The sequence below is a fragment of the Mauremys reevesii genome, linkage group 3 (assembly GCF_016161935.1).
Source record: "Mauremys reevesii isolate NIE-2019 linkage group 3, ASM1616193v1, whole genome shotgun sequence".
NCBI lineage: Eukaryota > Metazoa > Chordata > Testudines > Geoemydidae > Mauremys > Mauremys reevesii.
The window spans coordinates 90,529,829-90,553,951 of NC_052625.1; the positions used below are offsets into that span (position 1 = coordinate 90,529,829).

The following is a 24,123-nucleotide window of genomic DNA, read 5'->3' on the forward strand; positions in this document are numbered from 1 at the left end:
TTTCCCTTTTTGTTCTCTCCATTGTCCATTTTTTCTTTTTCTTTTTCACATCTTCTTTTTCTTTGATTCCCCCCCCTCAGTCTTTTTTTTTAACTTTGCCTTCCTCTGCTGGCTCCTCCCACATTTCCCTGCCACTCACCAGGCGGCTGCACGCTTCTCAGAATGGGGCTAGAGGAGTCCATTTGTGGCTCCATATTGTTCTTGTGATTAAGCAGAGGAAAGAGCTTGGGCCTGTGAGCTGTTGCCTGTACCTTCAGCCCTGTGAATGTGAGCTTCCCCTGTAGCTGGCTGCATTAAAGGATAGGCAGATGGCTTTTAAGGCTTGGCTGTATGTGCAGCTGCAGGAGAAGTTGGGTGTGTGGCAGACCTGGGGTTATGCTGCTTTTCTCAGTGTCCCTCAGTTCTCCAGGCTCATCTTTTTAGTCTTGATCTCACGCACTTCCCCTATCAGTCACAAAGGGTAATAAAATCTCAGGGAAGTTCAGTCCGCACATATGTCTCTTCCAAGGAGCCAAACAATATTCAACTCTAAACAAACTCCATCCAACTCCTGAGGCATAATGTCAAATACACGTCTGTTCTAAATGTTTTACCACAGCTCATTTTTGTCACACTACCATTTTGCTGATACAGGGAAAGGCAATTGCATTACCTTCCAAATGACTTACTATAATAGTAATTACATATATGTTATTAGATTCTGTATTATGGTGGTCATGATTGACTTATTGATGAATTCATTAATTCAGTACAGAGGACAGACATTTCAATATTGATTTTTTTAAGACAGTCACATATGGACTTGGCAGGTAGAAAAATGTCTTCATGTCTAATGTTTAGTTCTTTGAAATCACTAGCCTTTCCAGATTATTAGTTTCAACAATTATTAGGAAATAAGTCAATTAGCACTCTCACTATACACCATGAAAAGAAATCTCCCCAAGGTCTAACTGTGTTACTTGGTGATATTGCTAGTCAGTTACATCCTGTCTTTAGACATCTAACTAATAAGAAAATCAGTTTACACTTCACATACTGTAACAAGTTAATAAACAAAACTCTCTTTTCTGGTGCCCTTTAGAAAGTTGTGAGATACACTGAACAATTGCTCTCATTAATGGCTGAATGATTTAAAACAGTGTCAAATGTTTACACTGTGTGTAGTGAGGTTTTTCAGTAAATATATCAGTATTTTTTAACTTCTTGAAAGTAATATTTATTCTGAATCCTTTCCTCCTCCCCAAGAAAACAAATCTTGCTTCATTCCCATCTTTAATTGGTCCAGTGAAGGCTGTTGATAATAAAATGTAGATGTTACTGTTTGTGAAAGGTGTATATGCATTGCTAGTAATTAACATTCCCATAAATTGTAGGATTCCCTTAGTAGTTCTGGCACATCCCCCACATCTTGCAGGAAATGCATGTGTTTCCAAGCTGTCTCCTGATTTCTTGCATGCTCGTTCTGCCAGCTTCCCTCCTCTTCTGACCCTCCTTTTTTGTGGTGGTAGATTTAATATCAGAAGTAGGATAGGCAGGGTGGACTTTCAGCTTTAAGCCTTTGGGTGAGGGAGGCTCTGCTCAGCTCAGCTGCTTTTCACTCTTTACTAATAATTCCTTGTTGTAATGTTGGAAAAGGGATGTTCGCTCTTCAGAGGAGAGAGTAATCATTCAGGGTGAATTTCTCTCTTTAGTCAGGGAGGGAATTCTCTCCTCATTCCAATGACTGGCAGACACACATGGATTTTCATATCTTGGCAGCACTGCTTCTATAGAAGTCCTTATTCATTCTGGCTTCATTAAAAGGATCTGCGGAAGGTTACAGACTCTTCATTAGTGCTAAGCTAAAAATGGCAAAGCAAACTTGCCTTGACTGAGCCAGGATCATGAGAGCCAGGATTTCACTTCCATGGTGGGATGAATCATCCTTATGAACTGATACAAGTAGCAACTGTTGTCTTGCCTGCCACAAATGAAAGGCTATACAGGACAGGCATGAAAGCACATTTTAAGAGGCCACATATCCAAAATCAGAATCACAAAAACTACATGTGGTAAATAGAAAAAGAGTTGTGAAATGTTAGAGAAAAGCTTTCTTTGTTATATTCTTTGTCTTTACTTTAAAAAAATGCACATGGGCAACTGTGTGTCAAAAAAATGATGGCAGTAGTTGTGCATCTAATGGACCATTTGCATGCGCACAAACTCCATTTAGATGAACAATTGTAGTAGAATACAGTTTTTTATACATTTCACATACACAATTGTGTATATTTTTTGAAAAAGAGAATCTTTCAAAATCAGATCTTTTATTCTTTAGAACTTTACAAACTTTCTATCATGTTGCCTTAAATACAAAATTTGGAGGAGATTTACTTTACCAAATAGGTTTGCCAATTTCTAATTGCACAAAATGAACTCCCTTGCCCTGCCCCTACCCCTGACCCAGTCGTTCTCCAAGGCCCCACCCCCCACTCGCTCTATCCCCCCTCCCTCCGTTGCTCGCTCTCAGCCGCCCCTCATTCACTCGCTCGTTTTCACTGGGCTGGGGCTAGGGGTTGGAGTGTGGGAGGGAGGGAAAGGTTTGGGCTCTGGGCAGCGCTTAGGCAGCTCACAGGAAGCTGCTGGCAGGTCCCTCCGGCTCCTAGGCTGCGGTTCCCAGCCACTGGGAGCGGGGTGGGGGCAGTGCTTGGAACTCCCGTGGCCACCCCTATGCCTAGGAGCTGGAGGGACACGCCAGCAGCTTCCTGGGAGCTGGGCAGAACCGGATTGGGGCCTGCCTGCGCTGCTAACTTGACTTTTAACAGCCTGATCAGCAGTGCTGACCGGAGCTGGTAGGGGCCTTTTTCGACCGGCTGTTACAGTCAAAAACTGGACACCAGGCAACCCTGTTACCAAGGGGAGTGATAGTGGAAGAGGGACTGGGGTTGTTACATAATGGATGAGGTCTGATTTTGCTCTTTGTGCTAACCAGATAGGGTGAATCTCCCCCTTTTGTACAGGGGCCTGTGCAAGGCCTATACCCCACTTAAGTTCTAAATAAGCCCTCAAAGTTGGGCTCAGATGGGACTTGAGTAGTACATAGGCCTTATGGAAGACGTTGCAGAGGGCTGGATTTTACCTGTTATGCTTAACTAATTTGTAGTTTGGGTCATATATTAACAAAATATGTGGGCTGGATTCTCCACTGCTTTCTATCTTGTTTAATAAATAACACCTGTGGAAAAAAGAGTGTCAGATGCTACCAGTGATAGCATAAATTCACTCTGCACAGGTATAAGTGACAGCACAAGGTATAAATACTGGAGAATCAGGTCCTCGGTATTTTTTCCTCTTTGCCATACATGATGCATGTGTGGCTGGCTTATGGCTTACAAAACCATGGTTTAAAATGGCTGAGTTTTACAGTAAAGGAAGATTTTGCTTTCTCTTTCCCCATTGTAAATTTGCAGTAGCCCCACTTAACTTAATGGAGTTATTCTTGTTTTACCCTGATATATCTGAAAGACGAATCTGCTCCTAAATCTATGCATATGGTAGCTGTAGTTAGAATGAAGCACTTACTTAATACTGGTTTGTGTCTATTCTATATTATATTCACAAAACTGGATAAAACATTTTAATAAAATATCTAATAAAGACAAGACTGAAAAAGCCTGTATAAATTTACTATATGAGTAATTTTTTAACTTGCTTTAGCTAAAGATCCAAATGTAGTATATCTGGTCTCCAACCACCAATCACAAGACACACATTAAGATGTTTCTCCCCTCTCCCCCAATTACATGCTCACAATAGTCATTGGAGATTTCTGCCAAATTCCATTAAATTCTGGTACTCTGCACAGTAAATAGCCATGAAAACACCATGGTACTTAGCACAAATCCTCAATCCCCTGCTAACACCTTATATTACAACCTTCTAATTACCATGTTCTGCAGTAACCTGGTGGGACTTCCATAGGTAATTAGAACTCCAGAGCTTTTCCGCAATAATCCAGTAAGGACCTCTTAACTAGAAAGGATTATGCGGTACTAATATTTTCACACCCACGTGTTCTCCACAGTTAATTGTTTCAATTAATATTTGGCAGCAATGCAGACATTCATGAAGGTTCATAAACTAAGACAATTCTCAGGGAAGTTTTGAGATGAATGAGTTGTAGTTGTGGTCACTTAAAGATACAGAACTATTTATAAGATTTTTTTTTAAACTAACACATTGAGCTGTTTTAAATGCAGATTTGTATTTTGTGTCTAGAAGACATCCCCTGCCTCATCTCCACCTTTTTCTAAATGACATCTAGATATCCATAGTGACTTCTCTCTCCCTTCACTACTTAACCAGAGCCATTGGATCTACTGCTGAAAAGTGTTGTATGGGTATTAAGCATAGTTATGGTGAGTGTGTGTGACATCTCTTTACCAATAGGTCCAGATAGGTTTTCGCTGTTTCAAAATAATAGGGCCAGGACTTTGTGATGATTCCTCAATTTTTGGTGACTTTATTTCTCTTCAAGTTCACCCTTTCCTTTTTCCTTTCCTTTCCCTTTGAGTGTTAATTGATTCCATGTGGTACCTCTGTTAGAGACAGTAGATGTGTATGCAGCTTTTTCAGAAGCTGACAGCTAGCCGTTCAATAACCATCCTCTGCAATGCTGCAGAAGTCATTTCTCTCCCTCCCAAGAGATTTAGGGTTGTCTTACACATCATGCACTAGGGAATTAGGTGTCTGAATAATCAGTGTTAATGGGGAATTACACAAATTCTCCTGAGCTTGCTGGGATAGCAGACTTGTTACTATATATCAGTATTGGGTGTGATTCGCCACTCCTTTACACCAGTTGTATTTTGGTATAATTACATTCATTTCAATGGAGTTATACCAGCACAAGACTGATGTGACAGAAAAGACAATCAGGCCCATCATCTCCAAAATGCTCACACTGTACACTGATCCTTGGACTGAAAGTCCTAAATACTTAATTTTCCTGTTTACATGCAACAACCCATAATACTGCCCTTTTCCCTTGCTGATATACATGTGACTAAATGTTATAGTTATTTAGTCATTCCTTTTATCTGATGGTGTGAGGGCTCTGCATTTTGGTGATGAGGCTGCCACAAATTGGCTTGGCAAGCTCTGCATCCAATGTGGAAGGATTCTTTTTATCCTTAAAAATGCCCAAGACTTTTGTTCATTTTCAGCTTGATTATAATTATTGTTTAACCATGATATTATCATATAGAAAAGAGCAGTCTGGAAGGGCTTATTGGGCTGGTAGATTAAGAAGGCTTCTCTTTTTTTCTTGCATTCAAATTGTAGAAGAACAAATCCAATGTCAATTTTTCATAATATAGAGCCTCTGATTTATAAAAAAAATTATTAGATCAATATGAGTGGCTGTTTTACTTCAGAACCGATTACTGAAATTAAGAACTTTAGCATAAAATAAAGAGTCATTTTGGTATATGCTTATTAAATAAGAAAAAAATCCAATGTAGAACTCAATTAATGTAAAATAGATTCCATTGAACTCTTGTGCATTTCCAAAGCATGACATTTCCCTAAAATTAAAACACATCATAAATTGCCCCAATTTTGCCAGTTAGCCCAGTTACTTTGCAGCTAAAATTAGAAGTTAGAATTGGAAAAAAACGTCATTTTTCAGAATGGGAAGCATGAACCCCAGTACATACAGTGTTTGCTTAACAGCCTTCGATCTAATATCAAATTATGTGTTTCATTTAATTTATATGGCAAAGCTTGCAGGGAGAACAGAAGATGACACTCTTAAAACTGTAATGGGAATAGGTTTATGTTTGTAATATTACCCATTCTTTCTGTAGCCTTGGGGATGCAGTAGATTTTCTTGTTGAGCTATTCTAGGCAGAGAAAAGAGTAAGTGTAGGTAAGTGAGTGCATGGAGAGGAAAATACATAGTTTTACCAAAAGAAAGAGCAATCACTGTGTGAAATTCTAGTATAACCTGAGAAAGATGATCTATAATCTCCCCCACATTTGGAAAAGCCATTGTGAGTAATGCCCATACAAAAGACCATCCTTAGAAAATGAGCCTTTTGTTTTTCTTCTTTCTGACCCAAAGAAGATTAAACAACTTCTCCAGACGTGGGGGGGGGGTCAAATTCAGAGGTAGTGGGAGCAGCTTCAGTAAAATCATTGAAATTATATATATTTGCACCAAATTGGATCTTGACACAATCTCTATAGATTATGTTACATCTCAGCTCAACCTAATAGCAACAATTTCTGTGTTGTGAGCCAGTACTTCCATGTCCTACTTTTTCTAGCTCTTTTTCCTGGTTATTTAGGACCTAAAAGACTTAATTTATAACTTCAGCAGTGCCTATGGAGATATTCTATGAGTTTTTCCAAGAAGATCCTCTGAGGAGGGAGATATGATACTAGGCCTAATGTCCAGGATGATTGTGTTCACTCTGAAACTTCTGTAAATCCCAGCTGAAGAAATTGTTGATGATGGAAGTTTTGCCCTTCATATTTTTGAGACTAGATAGGCTTATTCTCCTAATTTTCCTAGAATGGAGTGGATTTCAGATCCACACAACAAACAGAGGCACCTAGCTGATCTCTCCAACACAGCAGATTCAGTAGGGTGCACACAGTATATCCACAGTAGTGCCTTGTCTGCACATTTGATCCTCCTTCCATCCCTAGTATTCTGCTTTTGGATTCGCTGTCTATTTCATCTCTGACTCACTGTTCACTGAAATAAGCAAAGGCTATGGGAATAGCATTTATGTGTTAAACTTTGAAAGAGGGAAATAAAAGGAATTCATTGTTAATCTGTTTGATGCCTCTGTCCCAATGATTCTACTGAGCATGGGAAACGGCACATATTCTGTGCACAACCCACCCCAGTCCAGTAACAATCCCAAAACTGTAGTCTTCACAGGACCATAAAATAAATAGACAAATGCTGATTTCTTCCCAGGGAAGACAAACCTCCCTGGGTATATTGATGCTCTACTATGAAGAAAGACTGCAGAGTCTCAATTTTGGAGGAGGTCCAATGTTTTTGCAAGGGCTAAATGAACTTCTATCTAGGCCCAGCTTTGTGAAATTTGCTGAGCTCAATGAATTATTTTCTTTTCTTATGCCCTCCGCACAATTCTTTGTTACTTTTAACAATATGTAGTAAGAGAACTGGCAGCTACTCAATGAAATCACTGTTAAGCTCACACCAAAGGGAGGAATTTTTGTGACTCCGCGCTTCCAAGAAGATGTCATAGTTTTCCGACTAGCTGGTGAGAATCTGAGTTAATGCTCTTTGAATAGCCTAAATTAGGTTGTCCACAAGATTGCAAAATAGAGGCAACGAAGCACAATCCCTCCTTGAGCTCCCCAGGCATTCCGCCTCTACAGTGTCCCCAGTGTGGGCCTCTGTCTGCAACCCAAAGTAGTCTTTAAAACACCTTTAGAAATATCAATGAAATTGAGGTTCTGACTGCGTTGTACTTCTTTCCTTCTATATCAAAACACTCTTGGTTCGCCTTATTTCTCTGCTCTGTCATTACTTTTCCTTATGCATTTAAGCGTCTGGAGAAAATTGTCACATGCACCTCACATTTTTTCTCTGTAATTACTGTACATCAGTATTGCTTTTAGTGTGCCTTTCTTTGTCACAATTGCACTTGGCTGCTAGAATAAAGCCCCCTCCCAGGTTCTAACGTGGAAAGAGCTATATAAAGCATAATTAATGGAGCTAAAGCAAATGACTCACATATGACTTTTTTTTTCCTGACGTTTAAATGGATACACTGAAGACCCTGAGGAGAATTGGTGTATTCACAAGAAAGAGAAAAAAGGCTAGCTAGTTTGTTACCCTTCAGTTTTATAAAGAAGTACAGTCAAGACGTGGAATGTTCCATTTATAAATCTTCCCCTAATATTCTTCCCGCATCTTTGTAGACATGAATAATGAACATACTTTGTTTGCTGTAATGAGTCAGAACGTTATCTCTTGACTTAAATTTTGAATACCATTACAGAAGTATTTTTATATGTAGCAGTACCAAACTCAGCAAGACACAAGTTCCATTACACCAATCAATATTATAATACAGTGGCAAAACACTGTGAGTGCAGCCTTAAGGTTGCTTGGTGACATCATCCTCTTGCAGTCTGCTGAGTTGAACAAAACTCAAACATCTCAAAACCAGGATATGCAGAGGTTACCCATAGAACTGTAACTCTGTCCTCTTTCAGTAGTGCTGCAATAATTCCTGTTAATACACATACCTTTACTCCACCAACCCCACGGTTGCTGAAGTGTACAAACTTTTTACCTTCTTTTACAATCCATTCCCTGTCACCCACAGGATTCTGACTAATACTGTTAAAGGACAAAAAGGCAGAACTGGGGGGTGCAGGCGGGTTGGGTTTAGTGAGTGCGTGCAGTATCTTGAAACTGTTTTGACCCACACCTCATCAGTAGTTTGATCTCTAGCTCTGGGGAAAAGATCTTTTGTTTTCTAAATGGCTATTTCTGGGGGATTATGTCTGTGGAACCCTGGCTCAAATGATTCCAAATTTGGATCACTAACCCTAGCAGGCGTCCTCTGGGGCATGACACATTTCCAAGAAATCCGACTGAGCATGTTGATTTTAGAGGATTTAGAAAGATTGACCTTTCAACAGATGTCTTGATGCAGCCTTAACTATAGTGACACTGGCATGCCATTGCAATGTCATGGCTAGCTCTCCGAACCATAAAGATTCTTTCTCCTAGTCAATGGTAACAAAAGCAGATAGTTCTAGGAGGGCCACTAATTTGAGACAACATGCCCTGAAGCATATGTTCCCTGCGGTTTTACTAAAGGTTCATTATGGTGACTTCACCTGCTCTGTTTTCTCCTAGTTCTTCTGCCACCTGTTTTGTGGGAGGTTGTGGTGCTGCAAAATGAGAAATGGGATCACTGTTTCAATCCCCACTGTTTGCACTTACTAGCAGTCTTAGCTTTGGGCATTTAAGTCAAAGGACTTACTCCCATGCTTGTAATAATGCTGACCCTACAGTGTAGTACTAAAGAAGTGTTACAGATGAAATATTACGCTGAATCCCCAGCTCTGTCTCTCTGGTGGCTATCTAAGCAGAAGTCAGAGATCTAATGGATGGTGCTTTCAAAAAGGACACCCTTAATGTCCTGATCAACATTCCCTCTTTCATAACACAAGTACTGATATCAAGGGCAGTGTACCAAATTAACAGTAAGAACATAAATAACTTTGTAAAGCTCATTGCAGAACTCTTTGTATCAAATGGTCCCATACAAGGTCACATTCTTCCTTTGTCTATTATACATATTAATGGTGTATAACAACATGCCCTGAAGCATATGTTCCCTGCGGTTTTACTAAAGGTTCATTATAGTGTTTTCACTCACTCTGTTTTCTCCTGGTTCTTCTGCCACCTGTTTTGTGGGAGGTTCTGGTGCTGCAAAATGAGAAATGGGATCAGGGTTTTTTTGTATTTTCATTTGATTTCTAAATAGTACATGCCATGTGCTACATGAAGGCATGAAATGAATATTAAAGAACCATTTGTAATGTGCCACTGTAATTGTATTTCCTTATTTTATAGTGGAAAACGTTTTAATTCCAATCTTTGTGGTATGTCATGCCATTGATTTTTCACAATATTCCCCATTGAAATCAATGGGGAGTACTGCATATAAATCCATGCCACAATGCGGCTCTTTATTTATGTGTTTTACTAGAAGGAGAATGAAATTGGAAATCTCAGTACAACACTATTGCGGCTTTAGGGAACATTTTTTTCACAGTTCCTCCCCTTTTATGATGCCATCAAAATGGCAAAACAAGATGTTTATCCAGTCATGTAAACTGGTCGTTGGAAGTAGATAAATTTAATAAACTGGGAAGCTTACAGCATCAGTCAAGCGATTAAATGGATTTTGCAGCACCTATTTCTTCCGCATATCCCCACTCGGAATCATCCTTATCTGCAGGATTAGATTCCCTATTAGGTCTCCAGATAAGAGTTCTCCAGCCTTCTCAGAGGCTCACGATCCTCAGGACACAAGGACAAAACACTATGCCTGTGTAACTGCACACGGGTTCAGACATTATATCATATATTAAATCACAGGAAAGTATTCAGCTTAAAGTAATGTTAAGAACATGCCAGAAATAAACTTTAAAAAGCAAGAGATGGCACTCCATTCTAAACTCTCCATCCATGCTTAGAGGTTGAACTGTATACTATGCAATATGCTACAAAACCTAATCTGTTGGCCATAATTCAGACCCTTATCTTTGAAAACAAACTGGAATGTGTTTGTTACTAAAATAAACGCATAGAACAACTGTGTGTGGCCCCACATACAGAACAGGATATATATGCAGGCTTAGAGATACTGGAAGAAATACATTCCTAAACAAAATAGTTGTAGATAATGTTTTCCGTTAATTATGAGCAAAGTCCTAAGGTCAGGAGTCAGCTTCCCCTGCTCCTGTTGATGACGTCATGTCACTGACAAGTTTAACGTTGTAATGAACATAGATGTCTGCTGTGGTTTGATGATAGTAGTACTGTATCATCAACAGTCACAAGAAGTTGAGCTCAAGTCTCAGTGAGTTAAAACTACTTCATTTCATCTTTAACATCCCTTTGGTGGTTTAGTTGCTATGATTTTGTTATTGCTACTATAATTTACACAAAGTGAGTGTGAGGTTTCTACATGTTACACTAAATTAACTCCAATGGTATTACATCAAGAATGAATTTGGCCTGTATATTTTATTTAATTTCAAGGGAGTAGTATTAATAATAATGGCAAATTACACCAAAATGAGTTAGTGAATTATGTTGATTCATGTCCTTTATATTTTATAGTTTGTATGATTTGTTGTGATTGTCTTTACTAGGAGAGAGCAAAAAATGTATCTCTTTTTTTCTCTCCTCTCATCTAAAAAGGGGATTTTTGTTCAAAAACTGGACAAACATTTCTCCCAGACTGAGAATTTATATTCCAAATTATACTGTGGAGCTATTTTTTTTTTAGTGCCACGTTATAAAGATTTGTGAATAGAGACTTAGCAAACTGCAACCAACCCTGAGTAGTTGTATCAGAAATTCATGCTGCAATAATACTGGAAATTTCTGGCTTTGGAATTCAACTTTATTTTAATGTAAGCAATGAGACTCCAGGTACCACATATTCTTGAGCATTAAAAACATCAACACTTGCTAACAGTTAACATGCAGCAGTGTATGAGGAGCCACTCTTTCCCTACCCAAACCCTCTTTACGTTGGATACAAAATAACAGTGATTTATCAGTTACAATTGTGTGGTAATATGAAGTTTCTCATGCTAACTAGTGAATAGCCTGCCTCAAGTGGTGCTATAAGTAAAAATGGAAGAATTAGAATATACAAATAGAGAAAACAGTAGCTATGATGATGCTCAGAAAGTTTGGCAGTTCAGTTTGGATAGACATTCAGTATACTTAGCCAAGCTTCTTTGACTTGGAAATAGACTTTGGGGATGTCAGTTATGTTTCATGAGGTTTGACTCTGCTTTAGCACGTGCTCTTCCAGTTATGCCTGAAACCAAGAAGTACAGAGATGTTTGCAAATTTTAAATCATAAAAAGATATATAAAATTACCAGAGCTTTGCAGTTCAGGGGTTAATTTGTAGTTGGTTCAAGTTTTGGTTCATTTCATATTTAACCAACACGGTTTATTCATCATTGGAAAACCATTATATGGTTTTGTCATCTTAAAATTCTAACAGCTCTGTAAGGTGAATTTTAATTAATATCATTGAGTTGTTCTTTAGAAACAAAACAAAACAATACAATCCCTCCCTTCATGGGAGATGGAAATTGAAGTTTGAAGAATCAAAGACCAATGAATTTATTGGGCATCCTAGACATGAACTTATCATCACTGGAGGGCAAACTGGAAACCTTTGGCTGTGTCCAGAGTTCTAAATTTGTATCATGGTAACTCATAAATGCTGGAAATCAAGACGTCCTGACCTGATGCTCTAACAAAAAAGATACAAGAGTTAACAGTGGAGAAGCGCTAATTTCTGTATGAGACTATAACAGATCATTCCCAAAAGGATTTCAGATTCATATGACTTCACCATTTCTGATTAGACTCATGAGATGTCTCATTATGCTTAGTCTTTCCTAGCATAGTCCATACTAAACTATTTAGCTTACTTGTTCTTTATGCTGTTTCCATTTCCTTTCAACTAGACTCCTAGCTAGGCAGCCTAAGACGCAGCCAGCCAAAAACAACGGGGAGTCCGGTGGTACCGTAAAGACTAACAGATTTATTTGGGCATAAGCTTTTGTGGATAAAAACCCCTCTTCTTCAGATACATGGAGTGAAAATTACAGATACAGGCTATAAATATACTGGCACATGAAGAGAAGGGAGTTACCTTACAAGTGGTGAACCAGTGTTGACAAGGCCGATTCAGTCAGCGTGGATGTGGTCCACTCCCAATAATCGATGAGGCGGTGCCAATACCAAGAGAGGGAAAATTGCTTTTGGAGTGGCTGGCTCATTTGTAAAGGTATTTGTGAATTACTGATTTGAAGTTGTAAGACATTTCAGTGTCTTACGATTTTTAAGACAGTACTGTGGTATGGATTTCTAAAACTACATGATTTTCACTATTCATGCTATAACCTACAGATTTATTCATAAAAACTCCTTAGCAAAAAGAGTATTTTTTTTCTTTAATCTATGAAAGGAGACCCCAGAAGTAAAACTTCTTGGTAACAGTTGGTAAATTTCTTGAATGTCTTTTAAAATTAGTGTGTGAAATGCTCAATATATATGCTGTTACATTTACTATTACAATATATTTAAATGAACATTTAGGAAGGAGACTTTCTCTGTGAATTTATCAGATCAGGACAACATAAAATAAATCATATGACATTTGTCTTATATTAGGTATTTTATAGTAAAGGGATCTGACACAACAGCCCCAGGGCACTGTCTTTATCTTCATATGACTTGAAATTCCTAGAGAAAGCCCTAAACATATTCTTCAGATTGAAAATGAAACTCCTAGAAATCGCTGCCCCCTAAAAGAAACAGCCCCAAAGATCCCTCATATTTCATATTTGATCTACAAATTATCCAAAACTTGTACAAGGGGTAGTGGTTCTTAATAATGTTGGTGTAAAGACATCCAAAATGGGAATTGGATTGGCTCAGGTTTCTTACTTTGCCTACCATCATTTACCACACTGTAGTATGTAAGGGCCCAAGGAGTAAAGTACTACTCAGTGGAAAAAAGTGTGGCAGAATCTCACCCAGAGATACTGCAGTTTTTCTGCATACTCAGAATGGTAAAGATGTGCAGCATCTTAGACATTACTGTGTGATAACTTTAGTTGATGGGTGACTATTTAATGGTGACCACGTTAGACATTACAAGACTTTAAACCCAACATTTCCAATTTGGCAGTGATTGTGGTACTATGTCATCTCCTATAGAAAGATATTGCAGTTGGTGCAGGAGCAACAAATCCTGAGTTTATAATTGTGCCACTGTATGCATCAGCACAAACAGTGAGCAACCAGTCAGATAGCTCAAGCTACAGTATTATTTTCACTTTAGTCTATTAATAAACTGATTTCATCTCTATACATTGTAGAGCTTTTCTTCAGTGTTTTGTGGTAATTTGTCAAGAAGACTATGAGCTTCTCCCTTGTCAAATATAAAAAAAACCCAATACTTTTCTTTGGCTAAAAATACATTATTATGTATAAAATGGGATCATTATCTCTTTTAATGTTTCATTATATCAGTAGTTTTCTTCTTCCTCGTAGCAAGTTTTTCTCCTGATGATTCTAGTTATTCTCTGTATAATTAACAAAAAGATTCTAAGTGAGGTGAAACTTCGGGGGGTATGCAAGATAAATCAGACTCCTGAAAGGGGTACAGTTGTCTGGAAAGCTTGAGAGCCACTGATCTACCAGGTGTGGTTTTGTTTCATGTAAATCTATGGGGGTTTTGCCTGTTAAATAGGTTAGAGATTCAATAAGGCTGAAGGGGTCTAAACGTGTTGACAATTGGGAAAGGAACAAATGCCAATGAAACAGTGTAAAACAAGATTAAATTAATCAACTTCTGGAGAGCTGCAACACATTTTTGATGGAGTTTGTGTGTGTAATAGGATATAGATTTGCAGAACTAGTAACTCAGAAGAAAACAATTTCCTGAATTTACAACACTGCTTGAATTCAATCAAACTTAAAGGCTTTGCAACTTTGCTAAAAGGAGAGAGAGAGAGAGAGAGAGATTGTGAGACGTTTACAAAAGAGATCACATTTCCCTGACCCTTAAGTAACCTCACTGGAAGAAGAGGGCGTTTTTCCTAGATGAAGCACAATGTCTTTTCATCTTTATAGTTTGTGGAATTGTTCCAGCTTCCCTAACGCTGCACAAAGGCGCACAGTAGTACAGTTGTACTGCTCTGGGGTTCTGAGGAGAGAATGAACCTTGCTGATGTTAACACCCTATCAAGCTGCATATCCTGTGAGCTCTGCATTGCACATTCACTTCATTTCCTTCCTGGGCATTCATGTGCAAGTGAACCCAAAACAAATGCTGTCAGTGGACTGTAAAGCATCTAAAATGTTTGGTTCTGATGCTGAGATTAAATTAAATTCTGGAAATTTCTATCCAAAACTATCAGGCCGAAGGTTCTTTTATCCCCTTTTGCAGTCCTCGTCTAATTTTTCCTTGCTGGCAGGGATTGTTAGGGGAGGAATTTTCAGTTTTTCAGTTTTTATGCACTTTGAATTTGATTTTGGTAAACAAGCACACATCTCCTGATGTCTTGTAGTATCAGCTGCAGTGCAAGTGGAGTGCCTGATTTTACAAGACACCTGCCTTCATATCTGAGAGCAGGATCAAGCCCTTAGTTGATTGCTCAGGATGGAAGCTCACTGCTGATTCATAATGCTCTATCTTACTGTCAACAGTAGTCTCTTCCGTGCCCTAGGCTATGTACTGTATGCTAATCCCTTCTTGTCGAACTACTGTTTTAGTCTCTTTTTGAATAAACTGATAAATGTCTTAGAAAGTTCATGTTTTCCACAGATGTGCACTCTCCCTCACTATATATATATACACATATATATAAATACGCATACAAGTGCCCGCATGTACGCATGCATACGTGCTCGCGCATGCGCGCACACACACACAATATAAAAATTCTTTTAAAAAAATATAGTATGGACCTTCTGTCTACTGTTCATTGTGTCAGTCAAACCTTATATGCCACTGTACATGGAAATCTGCGAGAATTCACCTCACAATGAGGCAGATATTTGAAAGGGAAAGCCAAAAATGCACAATCAAGGGAAAGCTTATATTCAACAGCTTTGCATCTTAAAGTACACATTTTCTACAATTATCACTTGTTAGACTGGAATAACAAGGATTTTTTTTTTTAATTGTGGGCAAGAAAATCCTTCACTCCTTTAGCTCCCCCTGCTGGCCGCCTTGTGAAAATCTAGTCCTTTGCAAACTAGGAGATGTGTTTGTGTTCTCATCTTGTTTTCTAGCACACATTAAGTATTGTCACTGAATGAGTGCACATAGTTAAATATTGTCAGCCATCCCCATGGCAACTCAGACTATGCATTACTATGTAGCTTAATGACTTTTCATCGCCAAAGAGAATAGAACAGTTTGTGGAAACCATGAATGAGGTGGTGTGAGGTTGACAGAATCTGCCTGCACCACATCTGTTCTTTGGCTACAAAACTTTTCCCCATCTTTGTGAAGTGTCTTCCCTCCCCCACCCACTTCCCATTTCTTTAAAAAGCAAACAGAAATTTATGTTCTGCTTGGTATCCTTATCTGAGATGCAGTGAACTGTATTTGCTTTTTAGAAAAAGGAAAGCATAAGCAAGAGCAGTCTATCTTTGGCAAATGAAATTAATATGTGATAAATAACTGTGGCAAGAAATTCCTTTCTTGAGATGAAGGAGAACTTGGCATGTGTGCCTGTTACAATGCACACTCACCATCAGTGTACCTACTTGTGTTAGGGAGCGCTGGGTTTTTGTCTCCAGTGACTCCTGTAGGCCCTCTGTCTGCACCCCTCTCAGCCCTCCAGCTGAGCAGTGGCTAGTCCAAACCGCTTCTGGAGTAACAAAATGTCCAGGTGCAGTTCATAGATCCAAAGAACCAACCTATCCTTTGGGCCCTGTGCTCAACCCTTTCCTGACGCTCAGCTGCCTTTCCCTGTGGCTGGTATCAGGCACTGTCCTGCCTAACCTAAGTATTCCTGAGGCCTCTAGCCTCCAGCAGTGTCTGGCTCTTCAGCGGATCACAGCAGCCAGTCCCCATTCCCTGAACACACTCAGCTGATTTAGAAGGCTCAAGGATCTGTTGAGTTATCACCTGATCCTTCCTTCCTTCCCACCTTCTCTGGCTGACAAGTAACTGCCTAATTACCACCCAGGTGAAGTGAATGAGGCTACCTGAGCCTTTAATCCTTTCTCACACATGTTGAAGTGCCCCTCTTCGCTCATTTGCAAACAATATAAGCTGTAAAAGTTTGTAGTCCTGGCAGAAAATTATCCACAGGTTATGTCTCCGCATCATGGACTGATTTGTCTAGGCTGTGGAGAAAATCTATAGGTTTCAGTGACCTGTTTTGATGTCAGTGTATCAAGTCATTAAGTGCAAAAACATAAGGGACAAAATGGACTTGAACCATAATCTTGTTTCAGACTGGGCTGAAATGATTTAACATGTTGGCCCACAGTATAGAGTATTTTTTCTTGCTGTATACACACAGCAAGCCAGCCCTGAAGGCTGAGGCTCACATCTGGAAAGTCCTTCCTCTGGCAATACTCCTATTGACCTCAGTGGAAATTTTTTCTGAATGAGAAATACTGAGTAAGGACATCAGAATTTGCCCTTGAACCTATAGTCATTCAGATGAAAGATGAGTTGGGCTGGTTATTAAATTGTCCATAATTAAATCCTAAACATCTCTTTGTCTCCATTGAACCTACTATCCCTATATTCTCAACGCTCCTTTCCTTTCCTCCACCCTCTGTTATTTATAACATATTATATTTAATGGTTTAATAGATGCCGCTCACAGGATAAAGGCCAGGAGCTGCAGCTCACATATAGATCATAAGCACTCCCTCTTCTGTTTTTCAGCAGAGAATGCAGTCCTTGTTGGGAAGGGCTGGAGACAAACATGTTGCCTCAGCAGGGTAAGGCTTTGAGGCTTTTTTCTCCCCTTCTTTTCTTTGAGATGAGAAAATAGGCCACCAATTTAGTGAGAACTGAGATTGGCCAGGCTGCACTATCACTTTGTGTGTTGCATGGCCATATGCCATTTCCCAGACCATCTACGGCTCTCTCTTACTGTTTTCCCTGGCTGGATAAAGAGAACATTGTGTCTCTTGGAAGTGCTGGCTCCTTCCCTGCACCGTGTGAGAAAGGGAAATGTTCTCTCTCTTCATGACTTAGCAACGGTTGGCAAAAATGATGTCATATCCATGGTAGCAGCAGGACAAAAAAAAAGAGAGAGAGATTGATTTTTAGATAGGTTTTACATACCACAGTGTTCTATGAAGGGCTGAACAAAGAGCAAGTATTGTAAAGCTCTATTTAGAACAGAATATTGGCCTATTTTTTCATGTTGGAAAGAAATGAGGGTTATTTAGAACTGCAGTGTGTGAGTCCTGCTTAGTAGTGCTATAGTGTGAGATACAAGGGAGACTATTTCTGTCCATCTTTTTATACCTACCTTCCCTCTTTCAGTCCTTCTCTTCTCTGTACTCTCTCTCTCTCGTATTTTGTCTAAGTATAACATAATTGTAAGGGTCAGAATATTATGATGTTATAATATCATGATCTTAAATGTTCGGGGAACATCTGTGTGCATTATTTGTATTTCCTAAGGGCTTCATCCTGTACCACTGAAGTCATTTGGAGTTTGGATGTTGACTTCAGTGGGATCAGGTTCAAGACTAAGTTACTTGGACCAGGGAAAGCATCTCAATATTTGTTTGTAAAGCATGGCACACAGTGTTGGTGCTACATGAATGAATAATTATCATATTTAGAAATGGGCCTGAACCATAATATTTATATGTGCTTTGAAACTTTCCCAAAGTTTTGCAGTTTTTCAACTGCAGGGTTTTGGCTTGGCCTGTTACAGAGACAAAGGCCAGCCACAAAGTTCAGATCAGGATTTGAACATCCTCTAAATTTCAAAGCTGATTTGAAACTGGAGACATCTCTGGTTTTACTGCAGTTAATTCTTTAACGTCCTCAGTGATCAGATATTAAAACCTCAGCAGATTTGCAGTCGAACATGGAAATTTCAATGCTCCTGCTCCAGCTCCACCCGGCGGGCTTTTCCATCAAGAGCAAGGGGCATCCTTTTTGCTTAGTAGCACGACAGCCTGAAAGCTCATAAAGGCCTGGCTCCAGCAAAATGCCAAGCTCACCTGTGATGTCCTGAGCACTATTTGAATGCTCAGCGTGCCCCATATATCAGGCCTCTAGTGCAAATCATTTTAAATAGTTTTTTTAAAAATGATGCATCAGGTTCTCTTGCCTGTTCTGTTCCTTGTTGTGCCAAGGGGACAGAAACTGACCACATCTTCCACACTGAAGGTTCCTCTGGTAAAAGAGAGTCCCTAGAGGGTGTAGAGTCAGCATAACTGGTGCCTACATCACTCTCCCCCACACACCCGGCAGTCCTAGCAAGGGGCTATCCCTAGCTGAAGGACGCTTCTTTGGGGAGCATTACTAGCTGGCAGGCGTCTCTGTACTCCAGGGGCAGCCTAGAACTGTCCAACACATCAAGGAGGCATAACCGTGACAACCCATTCATTCTGCTTGTTGCTAGTGCATCAGAAAAATGGCTACCTCCATGACGCTGGTGAGCTGCGTGTTCATGTCCATCTGTTAGTTCGTAAATCAACTTCAACTTACCTTCATGCTAGCTTGATCATTGAAAGATCTTTACTATTGATATTTAATAAAATGTTTATATTTATTCACTGAAATCTGTTCCAAAAGTGCAGTGGAAACTGTTTGATAGTTCCTGACATGATCTCCTTCCCCAAGTATACTGGCACTCTGCAGGAGGCAGAATTTTTTTAATTTAAATTAAAAATGTTATTTTCATACTGGCTGGCAGTCTGTCCAGAATGGGCATGCGCAGCTCTGACCTTTCTCCTCCCCTTGTAATCCTCTTTCCTCTCTTTCACTCCTAATTTCCACTAAAACGTGAAGTAGAGTGCCTTCTCTGCCTTGGTCCCATTAGTCTAGTGGTGAGATTGTTAAATCACAACTCCAGTTGAGGGACGCAGACTTGTAGACATAGAAAATGTTGCGTTTAGTTCATTTAAATAATGCAAATCTTTTTCTTTTTTTTTTAATAAAAAGCTTCTAATGTTGGGCCAAATTTGTGCAGGTCAATCCCAGTGAATTCACTGGGGCTGTGTGGAGTTTAAGTAAGCCCTGGTTTTACCCTCTCTTAAATATTTTCAAATTAATAAACTTTAGGTCCAGTTTTTTTAAAGTTTTCCATGTGCCAGAATCCCACTGCAAAACGAGACCTATTACAGGGCATGTGTAGGCTGCTGGCCTGTCTCCCCAACCCATGAAGGAGTCACTGCCACACCCAGAGTCATTCAAATCTCTCCAGCAGCATTTTCTTCTTCAAACATAAAACTTAAGGCAAAATGTCCAAACAAAGCAGGTCCTCTGCCCACCATGGGCCAAAGGTCCGAGAGGCTTTCCCATTTGCCAGTGCTGAAAAAAGGCCACATCCTTACCTTCAATCCTGCTGCTGCAGGAGGGTATCTCCTGTTTGCAGCTCCTGAGTTCTTTGAGCCCTTTATAGAAAACACCTGATCCCTTCCCAGCCCCAGTTTGATAACTGATAAGGGCTGGCCAGCCGCAGGGCCTTTACATACCAACTGTTTTTATATTTTATAAATGGCAAGAAGCATTCTGCAAAGTTTCACAGTGCTCCAGTGAGCAATAGTGGTGCATATTTGTTGATAAAGAGACCATTACAAATTCTGTGGGCCTGATTCTCCCTTGCTCTGCAGCTTGTGCAGTTACACATACTTTACACTGGTGTAAGTAAAATGCTACCAAATTTAAATGATTGCATTCTATATCCACTTTGCACTCACTTTACACTGATGCGGAGAATTACACAACATGCAGCGTAATGGAGATTCAGGCCTTGTGGGTCTGTTTTGCTTCCTTTCCTGCAAGAATGTAACAGGTATTTTAAAAATGGGATACTCTTTCATCACAGAATTTATTCTTTTATATAAAATTAATTCTGGTATTTTTAAGTGCAGTATTAAAGAATCTAAACTATGTTGGGCTTACAAGAATAGCTCTGGTTCAATGAATCATTTGATTTTTTTGGATGTCCTTGAATTAGTCATTTTTGTAGGAAGATTGAAATATGTATTTCAAATCCATCAAGCTTGAGGATTTCCCTCACTCCTCCCAGACCATAGATTGAATAAGTGATTGACTTGGGTAAGCACATTTTACCAATACTTTGATTATTATTGATTTGAAAATCTTCATTAATCACTAGAATGATGTTTCAATGGTGTCTGGTGATCTATCTTAGGGTTTTCTTGTAGTACCCATTACCACTGTATTTAAGAACTTCCTAGGCAATTTAGATTTTCACTTCCCAGGCAGGGTTCCAAATGGACTTCATGGTCTTCTGCTTTTCGCCCTTTTCTACCATATGAAGTTCTTCTTGGTGTGTATATATATGTCAATATATGTCTTTCCCCATTCTGGTTATGATGGGGAAAACTTTCTCAAAGAGGAATATCTTGCAACATACTTTCCATACCCAAATCTCTTGACTGAGAATGCTTTATCACCAATCCTCAAGAACTTTGTCCGGGGATTTGTGAGCGGTACTGTTCCAGAGAAGTTCATCTGTCGTGGCAGGTCATGGATAGACATGCAATCTCTGATGCATCCAAGTCCTCAGCCACTGATGGCTTTGAAAAGCCAGACCAAGCATTTGAACTGGCTCTGGAAGTGAACTGGGAGGCAGCAGAAGGATCAGAACACAGAGGTGATGTGCCTGTGCCAGTATGACTCATTGAGAAGGAAGGCAGTCAAGTTCTGTACAAGTGGAACCTCCACATTGCTTCCCTGTTCAGTCCTAGATACGGTCAGTTTCAGAAATCCAGTATGGAGATGACAGGTGCATAGTTCACTGTGGCCAAATCCTCATCTCAGAGGAAGGGGTGAAGATTCCTAACAAGCTGTTTTCTGTTTTGTTTTGGTTTGGTTTGTCTTATTTGGCCACTGACACTATTTGGTCATCCAAGCAAAGTGAAAATTGAAGCAAGACCCTCGTAGCTTTACACCAGTTTGACAAAGGGGAGGGATACTCCTTCAGCAGAGGGAGACAACAATGTTTTGGTTAGTTCATCAAAATATTTTCCAGCATCACTTCAGTCTTATCAAGGTTGAATTTGAGCCAACAGCTCTTCATCCAGGAGCTGCTATTGTATAGGCATTGTAACATCCTTGTAAAGCCATTGGTTCCATCTGTGTAAAGTGATATATATAGCTATGTGACATCTGAATATTGTCGGGAGTGGAACCCAGTGTTGTGTCTCACTGCCTCTCAAAGTGCTCTTATATCGGTATAAAAGATGAGGGAGCCAGAATAGATTTCTGTGGGAACTCCAGATGAGGGTCTCTGGGGATGTAGAACTGTTTCCAATAACCGCCGTAAGTCCTGTTGGAGGGGAATGATTGGAGCTACTTTAGTACTGTGTTATCTACACAACTGTGCAATGTATGCAGGTCAGTAGTACCTTGAGGTTGACTGTATTGAAATCTGAAAAAAAAATGGGTAGTATGAGAATTGAAATGTGGATTCCATCTACTGATTTCATAGTTTCATAGATTCTAGGACTGGAAGGGACCTCTGAGAGGTCATCGAGTCCAGTCCCCTGCCCTCATGGCAGGACCAAATACTGTCTAGACCTCACCTACTCTTAAATATCTCCAGCGATGGAGATTCCACAACCTCCCTAGGCAATTTATTCCAGTGTTTAACCACCCTGACAGTTAGGAACTTTTTCCTAATGTCCAACCTAAACCTCCCTTGCTGCAGTTTAAGCCCATTGCTTCTTGTTCTATCCTTAGAGGCTAAGGTGAACAAGTTTTCTCCCTCCTCCTTATGACACCCTTTTAGATACCTGAAAACTGCTATCATGTCTCCTCTCAGTCTTCTCTTTTCCAAACTAAACAAACCTAATTCTTTCAGCCTTCCTTCATAGGTCATGTTCTCTAGACCTGTAATCATTCTTGTTGCTCTTCTCTGGACCCTCTCCAATTTCTCCACATCTTTCTTGAAATGCGGTGCCCAGAACTGGACACAATATTCCAGTTGAGACCTAACCAGCACAGAGTAGAACGAAAGAATGACTTCTTGTGTCTTGCTCACAACACACCTGTTAATGCATCCCAGAATCACGTTTGCTTTTTTTGTAACAGATTTGAGGAAGTCAGTGTACTAATGCTGTATCCATGCTGTTTCCAGATCCGAAGCCCCACTGCAAAACATTAAGGATACTGGTGGATGTAACATATTGTTGTAATTACTTTCTCAATGACTTTGCTTAGGAAATGCTAGCTGGGATTCTAGCAGTAGAGCTTTGTCTATATCCAGTGTCACCTTTTTGTGCACCAAATGAAATACTGCATTTTTAGGTAGGTTTGCAATTATCTTCAGTGAAGAAGGCATTAGTAGTCACTGGAGCTGGGCAAAATGTTTTGCCTGAATTTTTGTTTTTTTGCCAGAAATGCAGATTTGAGTCGACCAAAACATTATGAATTCTTTTCAATGTTGCTGAATTGTTTTGGTCAAAAAAATAGAAAAAATGTAAACATTTTGATATTTTTATTCAAAATGACTTTTCATTTTTGAAGGACATAAATCTACACCATGTAGAGGTCAAGCATAGGAGTTTATTACACACAGCGCTGGCGGAGTGTCACCTTGCTTATTAGGCTCAGAGACACTGTCAATCAATTGATTACAATAGAATATATAGATTTTCCATGGGCGGGGGAAAGTGACAGGGTAGGCAGTTCCACACCCCAGGATAGGTTTTGCAGCAAGACAAGATAGCACATTAGCCAATGGTTAGAAGGTTACATAATGTCTCCGTCCATGGTCTCAAATTAGCAAGTTAACATTTATTTAATACTTTGATAAAATTTTATTAGTATAAAATATATATGTTGAATTCTGATTTGGGGTCCATAGGAATGGAGCAACTCCTTTGATTGTCTAGCAGGTACATTTCTAGGGGTTAAAGCAAAGAAACAGTGAAAGTATATGACAATACAGATTGTCTCCTTTATGGCTTAAGGCAAGCATTGGTCCCTGGGAAGGGAGATGGAAGGATGCCATATTTTATACTGACATGTGCCAACTTTTCATAAACTCAAGGTTGGATCTGTGGGAAGAATGTTTCCCTACAGGAGAAGCACAATAAGAACAGGGATCTTTTGTTCAATCTGAAACATAATTATTCAGTTATTGCTTCAACATCTGGCATTTCTACTGACCAAGCATATCTTTACCAAAGGCAATGTTATCTTGTTTACCCCAGCTTTCTCTTAGCTCATCACTATTTGCAAGGCCTCTGGTCTCTTGACCAAACTCTGGACTTTGGGTCTGGAAAAGAGCTGGCACAATCCATATACCAGGTTGTTATATAAAATGCACACTGATTTTAACCCTTCAATTTTGAAATGTTCTTCAGTTTTTAAAAAAATTTAAAATGTAAAACAAAACAAATTCATAATCAGAATGAATCATTTTGTTTCAGGTTGAATTAAACATTTACTTTGACCCCAAACTTTTTTTTACCTTTTCAATTTGTCAAAAGGTTTGGACAAATGTTTATTTTGGGTGACCTGAAAATTCTTTTTCAATTTTTTGGAACTGCGAGCAAACCGATAAATCAATTATTTGCACAGCTCTAGCAGTATCCTTCAGCAGTGGATACAGTTGG

At 39.4% G+C, this 24,123-nt stretch overlaps 1 protein-coding gene and 1 long non-coding RNA gene across 6 annotated transcripts in view; one reads left to right on the forward strand and one right to left on the reverse strand.

The window, feature by feature from the left end:
* The window catches only part of PRKN (parkin RBR E3 ubiquitin protein ligase), a 1,176,340-nt gene that overhangs the window by 792,079 nt on the left and 360,138 nt on the right, over positions 1-24,123 (forward strand). The gene's annotated exons all lie outside the window — the stretch shown is intronic.
* LOC120400719 lies at positions 1,326-9,439 on the reverse strand. Its single transcript, XR_005596025.1, has 3 exons — positions 9,423-9,439; positions 5,832-5,882; positions 1,326-1,806 (listed from the first exon to the last, which is right to left on the reverse strand). It is a non-coding gene; the product is annotated as an uncharacterized LOC120400719 (long non-coding RNA).